General features: G+C 40.4%; 1 pseudogene; it reads left to right on the top strand.

Annotated features, from left to right (window-relative positions):
• The first annotated feature begins 506 nt into the window (after positions 1 to 506).
• LOC149267483 (cytochrome P450 709B2-like) lies at positions 507 to 3,800 on the top strand (annotated as a pseudogene).
• The last annotated feature ends 9,702 nt before the right edge of the window (positions 3,801 to 13,502 follow it).

The following is a 13,502-nucleotide window of genomic DNA, read 5'->3' as shown; positions in this document are numbered from 1 at the left end:
CCATTTAAATGGGAAAGTTTCTTTAATGTAAATTTGTGTTTTTTTTCAATTACATTAACCTAAGTTTGTGGGTTAGTTTTAATTTTGGAATGGAGGATTATTTGTCTATTTTATTTTATGTGATGTTGGGAAGTTTCTTTAATGTAAATTTGTGTGTTTTTTCAAATTAGATGAAACTAAGTTAAGTTGTTGGGTTAGTTTTAATATTTGAATAAAAAGTTATTTGTTTATTTATTTAATGTTCCTGTCATGATTGTGGGATGTTTTGTAAATAATTTTTTTGTAATCTCACATAAATGCCTGTTACCCTCCACCCTTCTTACCATCCATATATATAATAGGTGGGTTATCATTCTGCCACTTAGTTGATTGCATGTCAGCAGTTGGATGCACTTTCTATATATTAGAAGTCTGTGGCTCATTTTTCTGACCATTTCATTGACACATAGAACTATAGTGTTATGGGGAAATCATAGTCAAATAGCCCTGTGAGTGAGATTTTGATGATGGATATTGAGATTAGAAGCAGTGTTGAAGCATTGGTTGCTATTTTAGTTGTGTTGTTCAGGATCCTACTGATTAACGTCTTTAGAGACCTCATATGGAGGACTTATGCATTTCAGAAGGCCTATACAAGCCAAGGAATAAGAGGTCTACCTTACTGGATACTCTTCGGGAGTGGGTCAAAACAGAGAGAGTTTGTCAGGGAGGCTCATGCACACCATATGCAGAATATTTCTCATGACATTGCTCCTAGAGTCGTGCCACACAAACATAAGTGGTGCCAGATATATGGTTATCTCTACTATTCATTCTCTTTTCAATAGAGATTTATTTTACTTTCATATGTTGCTTTGGTAGTTATTGGCCTGCTAGAATCTACAACATATACTTTCTGCTAGACGTTTGGAGTTTTGCAATAGTGTCAAGGTTAACACAGGGATTGCTAAACAGTTTGAAATCGATGTCTGATTGCTAAACAATTTGAAATTGATGTAATTTGTTTGTGTTCAGGAGAGACCTTTTTCTACTGGAATGGAATCCGTTCAATGCTCGACATTGCAGAACCAGAACTAATGAAAGAAGTTTTATCAAACAATTTCGGGGACTATGAGAAGTGGATCCCCGGGCCTCTTATACTGGCTCTGCTCGGTCAGGGACTGGGCTTCCTAAAGGAATTGAAGTGGGTTAATCACAGGAGGATTGTAAACCCTGCATTCAATATTGATAAACTTAAGGTTTGGACTCTTGAAACGGCCTGCAATTAGTATAATAAGATTTGATAATAGATGAACAAGTATAACAGCTTCTGGAATAATGAATTGAAGATTTTGGTTTATATGTTTAGGACTATCATAGATTTATTTTAAATATGGATTTAGTTTGAGCAGAAAAGAATTCAATTTTCTTATCTGCAAAATTTTTTTATGAGTCAATATTATTTAAATGTTCTGTATAAATATTTAATTTTATTTTTTTTTAGATTTTTTTAAAATTTAATTTTAATCAACGTATCAAAATTTTAACTTTGATGAGAGACATTATTACAGATCATACTGGGCTATAAAATCAGGCAATGGACTCAATTATTGAGCATAAAAGAACAAAAACACTTCCTTAAATATACACGCCAAAAAACCATTAATCTATTCTATAGTTTGGAAATATCAGGCTGGTGCAGACCTTGCAACCCACCGTGAGAACGTGGTGTCTAATAAGGATGGAATTAAGCAATCTAAAATTCACTAAAACTGGAAAGACTTATCAATAGTATGAAAAATTTATTCATACCCCATTTGACAGCTTATTTTCTTTCAAGTGTTTTCCTTTAATATGTCAAATTAAATTTTATATGCTGTAGATTTGCCCATCTCTGCTGAACCAGGATTTGCATTATCAAGATTATTTGTTAGAGGTTTCCTGGGAGTTGGAGGCTTATAGAGTATGCTACTAACTTCAGTTAAGTTCAAATGTTCCAATCACAGGCAATGGTAAAGAGAATGGCTGCTTGCACTTCAACCATGCTCGAGAATTGGCAAGAGATGGTGGCCCAGGCAGAGTCTCGGGGCAAAGAAATTGATGTTCATAAAGAATTTAGCATATTAACAACAGACATCATATCCCATACTGCATTCGGTAGTAGTTTCAATGAAGGAAGAGAAGTATTTCAATTGCAGAGAGAATTACAAGAAATGGTTTATAAAGCTGAACGATCTATCTTCATCCCAGGAAGCCAGTAATTACAGTATATTTATCTTTGAATTATATAGTTTTGCATGTGACTGCAAGTTCATGTGTACTTCTGTTTATGTCTTCTTTTAGGTGCTGCTCTTCTATGGGCCAGTGCCATAATCCTTGGATCTCTTGCTGTTGCATAAGGGTCTACCAAGTGGTATACGCAGTCCATAGAGCTTTCGAACAAGTATTACAATGTTTTTTTAGTACTTATAATTAAGGATTGTGTACTTACATTCCGTGGTTTTTTTCGGATATATTCCTACAAGCAAGAACAGGTATCTATGGAAGATTGATAGAAGGATTAAAGAAATCCTATATTCTATAATTCAAAAAAGTTGGAGCTCATAATAACAGTAAGCACTCGGGTTGACTATGGAAATGACCTGCTTGGAATCATGATGGCTGCCAACAAGAAGGAATTGGGTGGCAGTCAAAGAAATCTAACGTTAACTATTGATGAAATCATGGATGAATGCAAAACATTTTTCTTTGCAGGCCATGAGACAACTTCCAATCTGTTAACCTGGACAGTATTCTTGCTTGCGATAAACCTGGATTGGCAGGAAATATTAAGGAAAGAAGTTAACAGTATTTGTGGCACAGATATACCAGATGCAGACATGCTTAGTAGGATGAAATCAGTATGTATTCCATCACTTTTCTCAGTTTTGAATGAATGTTTTGTCCTATATAAGGTTATAAAGCATATTAACCATTGATGATGTTCTTTTGTCCATCCAAATAAGTCATGACAGTTAAGGATAATTTTTCCCTTTCATTTTACATATTCCAAAATTTTTTTGGGATTTTGTTAATCAGCAAAACTTCAGAAATCATTTTTGTTTGGAAGATTCATCATTTCATACTGAATATAAATGTGAATTAACAACGATATATCATGGAACCAAAGCGTAGCCACACAAGTGTTAGCTCCCTACATAACTAAGGAGAGCAAGTATGTATGCTTTGTTGCCAAGCTCTAAAGTATCTAGATCTTCCCTAAAGTTGTCCTTCTGATTTAGATCAGCATACTATATGGCCAGTTCTGATTTAAGCAAACTATACATTTCGATTTGTTGGTTATTTCTCATTTAAGCTAGCGACCGTTCTCTGTTTTTTTCTGGTTGGCATATGACTATGGTGTTAAATGAAACTCTAAGGCTATATCCACTTGTGCCCGTGTTGGTAAGAGAAGCATGCAAAGACATGAAAATCGGCCCGTTCTCACTTCCAAAAGGCGCACTCTTGAATTTGTCAATTTTGGCAGTGCATCACAATGAGAGGTTTTGGGGCCAGATGCAAACATGTTTAAGCCAGAAAGATTTGCAGATGGTCCTTCAAGGGCAGCCACTGACCCAAATGCCTTTTTACCCTTTTCAATGGGTCCACCATCATGCATAAGTCAAAACTTTGCCAGGTTGACGACCAAGACTGTGTTAGCTATGCTTTTACAAAGATTTTCATTCAGTCTTTCATCTGCATACAAGCATGCTCCCATCGATATGCTTACAGTACAGCCTCAGCATGGCATGCAGATCATATTCAAACTTATCGAAGTGTAAACATAATGATTCGTTCTTGTTATCACTAGATGTTTATGTAGCAAACCAATCCTCCTACAAACATTTCATAACTTCCTAGACAAATATGGAGGACATGTTCTCACTGTTGTTCCATTTCTTCCCTTTCCATGGTTATTACTGAAATATGGAGGACATGTGCTTATTGTGGTTCCATTTCTGGCCTTTCCATGGTTGTTTGTGTTAGATAACTTGTCCCTATGGTAGAGTTGAGGTTATGTCAACAGTTATGGTTAACCGTTGTGGTTTTGGGCGCCTAGTATTGGTGACTTATGGTATTACGTGTAGTTGAAGCCCTTAAAAGGCTTGTGTATTCTCCATTGTAGGCAGCCATGGTTGAGCGGTGAAAGGTCAGGTTGTTGGCCGGCTTGGCTGTGTTTTAGCCAAAAACAATAATAGATCTATTGTTGGTTGGTTTTTTCCCCAATTGGAGTTTTCCAGATAATCATGGTGTACATAGTTTGAATGTGTATTTCTTGATTGTTATATTTATTTCTCTTGAACCCTAACAAATGGTATGTTGGCAAGGGCCTTGGATAGCTGTTCGAAATGTTCCCATCGACAAAGTGGTGGTGCTGGTTGAAGCAATAGCTCATTGCACAAAACAACAATGTCCGTTGAGTGATGGTTTGATGAGGAGCATGAAGAAAATGAAGTCTCGAGCCTTTGCCAAGCCCTGGGAATATTTTTTGGAAATTTAAATTAAATTTTGAAATTGTAAATTAGATTAAGTTGAGTTAGTCTGAGTGCATGAAGACCAAAGCCGCGTGCTATCTGTTGCGTGTATTCTCTGCAGTCCCGTGAAGACCAGAGCCGCGTGCCACCTGCGTGTATACTCTGAGGTCCGGTTTGGTTTGTAAATCGTGAAGAGTGGAGGCTGGAGAAAAACCTTCTGCCTGGTATGAATGAAGAGGAGGCACTGGCTTGCGTAAAGAGAAAGGAGGACGCAGGAACCTACATACTCTGCGTCCAGAATTGGCGTGGAGCGAGGAGGCACCGGCGTGGAGAGAGGAGTCTTTGCATGCATCGAGGAGCCTTGACATCTGCGTCAAGGAGGGCACCACTATTGCGTGCCCATCAGAGGCGCATTGGAGAATGTTGCCCTGCGTGTGAAGTGTTGCCCCTGAGGGTGAAACCCCTCCATCGTTGACCACGCTGCTACTATCGAAGAGAAAGGAGGACACAAAGGATTACTAGAAAGCCTGTCTGAGTCGAAAACCTGTCTGATCTAGATCAAAACAAAAGAACAGAGCATTGTTTTCATAAAATCAAGAAAGTCAGGTAATTCTTTTTTTTTCCAGAGAAATTTGTTGAAAGGCTTTTATGGTTAAAGAAAAAATTCTATTCTAAAATAGTAACAGAAATTTTAAATAAAAATTCAGTTACAAGAGAAGGGTTAAATAGTGGGATAGGAGTCTTACAGGGTGAAATGCATGGGTAAACTTGCAGCAGTTCAAGTTGTGTTTGGGCCAAGATAGCAAGAAAATAAAAATAAAATGGAAATTTTCATGTAAATGGGTATATGACTGTAACACCCGGTAAGGCATGCGTACCCCAGTAAATCACCGGTAAAGTATGAATGTCCACTTGGGTGATATGGGGATGCATGTGGTGGTATGATGAAACATGCTAAACTAGGACATCGTGTGAGATTATCAAATACCCTAACATCACTGTGTAGGGCCTGGAGGTGAGTGGTGGCTGGGTCACTTGGCAGATTTGGCTAGATTTGGCCAAGGAAAACCCAAAGTCAAGTTTAAAGGGGGGATTGTTAGATAAACTTGACCCTATGGTGGAGTTGAGGTTGTGTCAACAGTTATGGTTAACCGTTGTGGTTTTGGGCACCTAGTATTGGTGACTCATGGTGTTGTTGGGAAAAGTATCCAATACGGAATGACCCTATCCCACTCTAAGGGTGATAGTACCTCAACAACAACCGAATGCAAAGCTATTCAAGATTACTTCTTTATGATATGTAAGAGAGAGGAGGAAGAGATCCACTGACCGTTGTCTTCCGCTAATGGTTGATCCAATCTTCCCTCTTTGCTGCTTGCTCCCAGCTCCTTGCTCTTTCACTGGCCCAGCTACACAAAGATCCTGCAAAAGCACAAGAAAGGGAAACTACAAGAAGCATACATCCATAATTGATTCAAGGATTAGAATAAATCAAATATACAAGCATCAATACACCATTAAGACACATGCATATAGAAGAACCTCAAATGCTTTATTAATGGAAGAAGTAAAGTTCTGAGAGTGTTACAACCATAATAGGCCCAATCCAGCAACACCTCCCAGCAGAAAGAAATCTCCTCTTCACCTCCTTCAAAGCAATCACCCAATAGTTCTATACTCAAACCAACAGCACTTCCTCACTTGCACAAAATTCCAGCCTCTATAGACCTCATGAGAGAGCTCTATATATAGGAGATTTGGAGAAAGGATGAGTCAGCTTGAGTTTGGCATGAAGCTGACTAGTGTCCTCTCCCACTTCAGTTATACTTCAGTTCTTGAGTCCACTTGGAGTTTCTTGCTTCCGCTTGGAGATCTAGATCCTCTTACTCATCACAAGGCGAATTCCCTGATCCAAGTGTCATTTTGGAAGCTTCCTGGGCATTTGACACCTTGCAGAATGACTGTGCCACTTGGCCAATCTCGCCCAGCGCAGGTAGCCTTCATTAGATTTGACATTCAGCGCAGGTACAGAGTGGAGCAGTTGACATTCAGCGCAGATGCTCAGTGGAGCAGCTGACATGATCCAGAAATAGCTTGTTTTTGAGTGTTTTCAGGTGGAGAACTGATTTTCAGTGTTGTGGTTTGCTGACCTTGTTCCTCTAGGGGTAGGAACAACATGTTTAGGGACTTTGGATCCCTCAGACTATTGACATTTCATGCTTCATGTTGTTAGGCACAAAAATGTCTATAACAGTTGCCCCCTAAAGTATGAGGTCGTTTATCGGGTGAAATGCTTTATCAGGAGGATCCGAAGTTCATTCAATCGCTGAGAGGTGCCCTGTAATAAAATACAATACAATACATTATTTTTCATTCTGCTTTCATGATCTAGCTGAGGCGGGCATTCCCATGCTTAGCTTTATAAATTCATTTTGGTACATAGAACAGACGATCGTCTGATGGTAGACTGATAATTTTCTGCTGAAATTATCATCCTTTGAGTAGGATGATCATCTGCTGCAATGATGTACATAACAAATGTCTTTATATCCTGAATATATATTGCAGCTCGGATGGATGAAACTAGATCCGAGGTCTTCAAACTCGTTCGATCTTCACTCTAAGTACAAGTCGATCCATGTGAGAATTGTGCTGAAGTCGAACATGGAAAGACATCGCTTGATTACCGGTCAATAATGTAAACCGTTAACAAGCGCGAGAGGAATCACCAATAATGACAATGACCCTCAAGGTACTGCAGTACAATTCACGTGGTGTGAATAAAGGACTTGGCGTCAAACACCACGCAAAATCTTCTGGTCGAAGGTCATTGATGTATACCTGTCGCTGGAAGTGAGAAACTTGCCATTGAGGCATGCAAGCTTCAAAGTACTGGGGGGTTTGTTCCTAGATCAACTTCTTGGATAATGAGCTGAAGTCGACAAGAAGCGATCCGTCAAAGGAGGGACTTAATGAATCCCACATCAATGACACGGAACGGAGCTAATGATTTTAGTGGAGGTGAAAACAATCTGTGAAATATGATTCAGGGTGGCGATCATGGGTGGATGAAGGATAATGTATGGCAGTGGATGGGACACGGTTGACTCTTTTTGAACAACATCTCTTGAACATATAACGACATTGATGTGATGGATCGGTAGCATTACCCCAAATGTGGATGGTTTGGCGAGGACCATGGTGATGAGACCGGTGAATGAAACAACCCAACCCAATGTGATACGGAGGACAAAGTGTCATGTTCAAGAGCGACTTGCTACCATTAAAGCTTTGAGGTTCTCCCAATTTTTCCCCAGTCATTTCTGACCAGTACCTCTTTATTTTTGTCAAGCTTGAGGAGGATAACATATGCTTGTTCTATAACCTGCCCTTTGGGCAAGCCCATCGCTATGTTTTAACGAGCTTAGAGATAGGGAAACTCGTTCTCGTCTAAAGACAAGTTTGTCGCTATTTAATCATTTTAACGAGTCTAACGACAAGGAAAACTCGGTCCTTTTCAATTTTAGAGAGTCTGAAAAGGTACAGAAAGTTAACTCCAAAATTCCTTTTTCGTCATCTAATCCCTTAAGTCCGAAAAAGTATAAAACAATACAGAAGGGATGAGTTTTCGATAATTTTAACGAGCCGAATAAAACAAGCGCTCGACCTTTTTGTGTAATAATCCCTCAGGTCCAAAAACATTAAAATCTAGAGGAGGGATAGCTCTCCTGGTCATTTTAACGAGCTGGAAGGCCAAAACTCGGCAAACTTTTCATATTTTACGAGTCAGGAGAAAAGAGCTCAAAGAAGACTCGTCTTTTGAGGAACGAGTGATAAACAGGGATAGCGGCAGATTCCAGGTACAGGTTGGAATTTTCCAATCACGGCAGTGTCACAAGGATGGCTAAGTGAAATCACTCTTCGCAGCTGTTCCTCAAAATGGGTAAACAATCATATGGAGGTGAACGATTGGCCAAATGAAATGGAGGTGGCGGGTGCAAACACGACCAAGGCTTTTATGGCTAATAAATTTACGATCACAATGGTTATTTACCGGAATAGGTTCATTTTTTAATGAGCTTGAACTCTGGAGGAAACTCTTGCTCAAAAGCTTATGTTTATTTTTTAACGAGCATGAACTATGACGCTAAAACTGCTCGGATCTCGCTTTTCTATTTTTTAACGAGCATAAATTCCGCGGTAAAACTGCTCGATAATACCAGTCATAAGATAAGAAATGTCTCCTGCAAGATTCCAATTTTTATAGAGCTTGCACCTCACATAAGCTATGCTCTCTCTTTGGCAAATTTTGACCTTTGCCCCACATCCTTTCTTTATGCAAGTTCGGAAACGACTAATCCAAAAAACAGATAAATAACCGCTCTTTGCTTGCACTCCAAAAGGTTCGCATGCCCCCAGGTATAAAGTACAATTTCAAGGCTGCCCCTACTTATCCTTCAAAACATTTGTTTTGATGGGTGAGGCTTGCCTCTTTCAGGTTATCCAAAAAATGGTTTTATTTGCTGCCGCAAATGAAACTCTTTCTTCGGCGATGTCTATCATTAGGTTACTCAAAGATGGTTACAATTTGTTGCAGCAAAGGAATCTCTTTCTTTGGAGGCTGCCCCTACTTATCCTTCAAAACATTTGTTTTAATGGGTGAGGCTTGCCTTTTTACCCAAAGATGGTTACAATTTGCTGCCGCAAAGGAATCTCTTTCTTTGGTATTACCTACCTATTTAGACAAAGGTGAATGACTAGAAATCATCAAACACATAACTTTGACAAAAGAATCTTGTTCTAGAACAACCCCTCTTCCTTCCACGGACGGGGTACGGACTAGTCATATTCCTTCGCGGAAATTCTACTTTACACCCAAGGTTTCCTCTGCCCGAAGCAGACCAGGATGCATGCCCCCTAGGTTCCAGTCCCATCTTTCCGAATCACTCGCACTCATCGGGAAGGAGGACTGGGGGTGGAGACATTTCTTGGGTGAATAGACCATTGAGGGTTGGTATTTGACTATTTGCGATGCGTGATCCCGGAAATGAAAGTTGGTCTACGAGCTTGACCATTCTTCCTTCGTGTGGAAAACACATTACTCTAAAGAGTGAGGAGACTATAGCTCCCATGCAATATATATAGTCTCGTCCAAGGAGTAGGTTATAATCCAAGGGTCCTTGAACGACCATCACGTTCATTTGAATGGTCTTCCCTTTCAACATAACAGGTACATTGGGGAGGATCCCTAATGGTCGACTGGTTCCTTTATCAAAACCCGAGAGATTTCTTATCTCAGGCAAAAGCTCTGGGGAACCCAGTGCTTTCCAAGCAATAAAGGAAAGGATACTCACAGATGCCCCTTCATCAATGATAGTTCCAGCCATTACCATTCTATAAATTTGGACTATGATTCTGAATGGTATACTGGCTGGTAACCGGGGTCTGCCTAGTTGGTTCCAATCAAAGGACACAACCAGGTTGCTTGGTGGTGGGACCGAATACACGGCCGGATACAATCCTGACGATGTTCCTTCCTGCGATAAAGGAATGGGCGCATTGCCCTGATGCTCATCAGAATCTGTGTTGATGAAAAGAATCTGGATGGTGTCATCCTTTTTCTCTTCAGTGAGGGTGTCACTTGAAGATGAATCTTCAGTGACGGTGTCATTTGAGGATGAAACCTCTGAAGGAAGAACCGGGTCAACTGCCTTATCGACCTTTAGACTTTCGTCTGGTCTGGATTCAGTAGGTTCATTTTCAATGACTGACGCTTCAGCTGACCATTTGAGCAGGCCAGCTGTATTTTCAACCAACGAAGGATTTGGCACGAGTTTTTTGTATCCAGGAGGAAGTATTACCGGTGAAACCGGACGATCTTCCAAAACTCTCTTCGCTTCGTCTAAGAAGGGACAACGGTGGATGGCGTGCTCGCCTTCACACAGTCTGCAGGGGAATCTTGCTCCCCCTCTTTGTCTTGAACCTTCACTTTCGCTGGTTGACGGTACGCAATCAACATGGCTATCAGAGGTTGATGCTCCCGAATTGTGCAAACGAGCTGACCAGTCCCTTAGTATCCGGGGAATACAGGGACAATCTCTATGGAAGTGGTCTCCTCTACATATGACACATGGCGATTTAGGCCCGGTCTGTGCTGTGTGTGGGTTTTTGTCAGATGTCTTTTGCTTGCCCCCAGTCGCCTTAGGTTCCTTCTTCTTCTTCTCCATGGGAGCTTGGCTTTTGCCGGCTCTACCCTGCGAAGATGAAGGATTGGAGGAAGAGTTATAAGAAGTAGAAGGCTGGTGGGCAGCTCTAGACTGATCTAACTGTTGACTCGACTGTTCAGGAACCATGGTGGTCTGAACTACATTAGTTGAGAAAAGCCAAATAGGCAGGCCAATTGTCAGTCCTGGAAGCGACAATGTGGCCATGTGGGGCGCACCAACTTCTCCCCAAGAGGAGAATGGACTAGGATTTCCATCATGTGGAGTTCCTTGGTTGGGGCGTTCCATGTTCTCAACTTAAGATCAACGTGGGAATAGGAGGTGATTATGTTCCGTTTAAAATAAATTTTATAACGACACTTAGACACAACTTGCTTTTTCACTTTTTAAGAGTCGAGAAAAAGCTAAAGATGACTCTAGTCTCCTTTGATGTTTTAACGAGCCCGAAGTGACAAATGCTCGGATGGACTTTTTCAGTTATAGAGTTTGAAAAAGGCCAAAAGAAACTGCTCTGGAGTTCTAGGCAGAGGGTGTGCCAAACTTTTCACAAAACCACAGAATACGTTTTACGGTACGAGTGGTCGATCTTCGTGAATGCTGTGTTCACTGCATTGCGATCAGTAGGGCGGCCGACACGGTTTCCTATTGGATAAAGGCTTTATTCCTATAGGGGTCTCCCAATATATACGCGACGGTACGTGGGAGCACAAGTCTGTATTGATACTTATCGCTTCACCGTGGAGGAATCACCCAACCACTCAACGCTAAGATATCACGTTTAACGACGCCGGAACACGTCTCTAGCTTAGACCTCTATGTGTTTGCGTTATGTTTCAATGCGTTGTTATGTAAATTCAATTTATTTTAAGGTTGATCTTGTTTAGCAGTTTTCCTTTATGGATCACCACGAAATGTATGATAACACTCCTAAATGCAGTCTAAGATGATAAGCAAGCTTTTCAATCTTTCAACTTTGAAAACCTTAACTACTGAGGGAAAAGAAATATAACACCTTTTCACACAGATCATAGAGCACACACTAATGCATTTTCCCTAAATCAACATGCAGACTGTCATAATGTATATGCACAATGCAAGTATTTCTTTTCTCTTTCTTAATGTTGGTGTAATGCAAAAAGAAAGCTGTTGTATAATTTTGAATTCAATTTCAAGTGAAAGCAAACAAGCTTGTCCAAAATCAAAAGACACCTTAAGATTTACTTGTTTCGACACTAGAAATACATAAATTCAAACCAAATGACGAAAGCAAAAGCTCAATCAGCTATGAACAGCAAACAAACTAACTCTTAAGATCAAAACGACACTTTATCACAGGTCTAGATCTAAGAGGTCACAGCAAGACTAGTTCACTTTCGTTATGGGAAACTGTAAATGTACAAGAAATACACAAAGAACAAACACAGTTTCTTTATACAACCGAAGCGGAATAGTGACAAGGAAAGTTGGTTTCAGATAGGCCCACTGACTGGTAACAAACAACAAAAACAAAGGTGAAAACAGGGCAAGAAACAACAGGAAACCCCAGTAGCACAAAGCAAGACTGGTCCAGCGCAGGTGGGACACTGTCTGTTTGACCTTCAGCGCAGGTAGCCCCTTCGGGAACTGCGCTGAAATGCAAACAGCCTTTGTACAGCCTGCACTAAAGAACGAAACTTTCGTTTCTGGTGGTTTCCAGGTCACAGATTGCTCAAAAATTCACAGTTTTTGCTCAAATCAGAAGCTATCAGTCAAGGACACACTAAGGGATGACAAAGAGGATGAAAAGCTATCACTAAGAGCTCATTAGAGTCCTTGTGGATCAGCTCTTCAAATCATAAACTTGCCCAGAAACTGAGCTAGAGTAGCTGCCCTCTACTTTGCATTTGAAAGATTCAAACACAGTTCGATTCGGTACTCCCTTTGTTTATGAAATGAATAGCAAAAAACACAAACAACCAACAAGATACGATCCCCAACGGAGTCGCCAATTTGTTGTTGGGAAAAGTATCCAATATGGAATGACCCTATCCCACTCTAAGGGTGATAGTACCTCAGCAACAACCGAATGCAAAGCTATTCAAGATTAATTCTTTATGAGATGTAAGAGAGAGGAGGAAGAGATCCACTGACCGTTGTCTTCCACTAATGGTTGATCCAATCTTCCCTCTTTGCTGCTTGCTCCCAGCTCCTTGCTCTTTCACTGGCCCAGCTACACAAAGATCCTGCAAAAGCACAAGAAAGGGAAACTACAAGAAGCATACATCCATAATTGATTCAAGGATTAGAATAAATCAAATATGCAAGCATCAATACACCATTAAGACACATGCATATAGAAGAACCTCAAATTCTTTATTAATGGAAGAAGTAAAGTTCTGAGAGTGTTACAACCATAATAGGCCCAATCCAACAACACCTCCCAGCAGAAAGAAATCTCCTCTTCACCTCCTTCAAAGCAATCACCCAATAGTTCTATACTCAAACCAACAACACTTCCTTACTTGCACAAAATTCCAGCCTCTATAGACCTCATGAGAGAGCTCTATATATAGGAGATTTGGAGAAAGGATGAGTCAGCTTGAGTTTGGCATGAAGCTGACTAGTGTCCTCTCCCACTTCAGTTATACTTCAGTTCTTGAGTCCACTTGGAGTTTCTTGCTTCCACTTGGAGATCTAGATCCTCTTACTCATCACAAGGCAAATTCCCTGATCCAAGTGTCATTTTGGAAGCTTCTTGGGCATTTGACACCTTGCAGAATGACTGTGCCACTTGGCCAATCTCACC

This window comes from Pinus tabuliformis, chromosome 6 (assembly GCF_031772625.1).
Source record: "Pinus tabuliformis cultivar Carrire ecotype Pingquan chromosome 6, CPIR1, whole genome shotgun sequence".
NCBI classification, from domain to species: domain Eukaryota; kingdom Viridiplantae; phylum Streptophyta; class Pinopsida; order Pinales; family Pinaceae; genus Pinus; species Pinus tabuliformis.
This window is presented reverse-complemented; position numbering and strand designations above follow the sequence as displayed.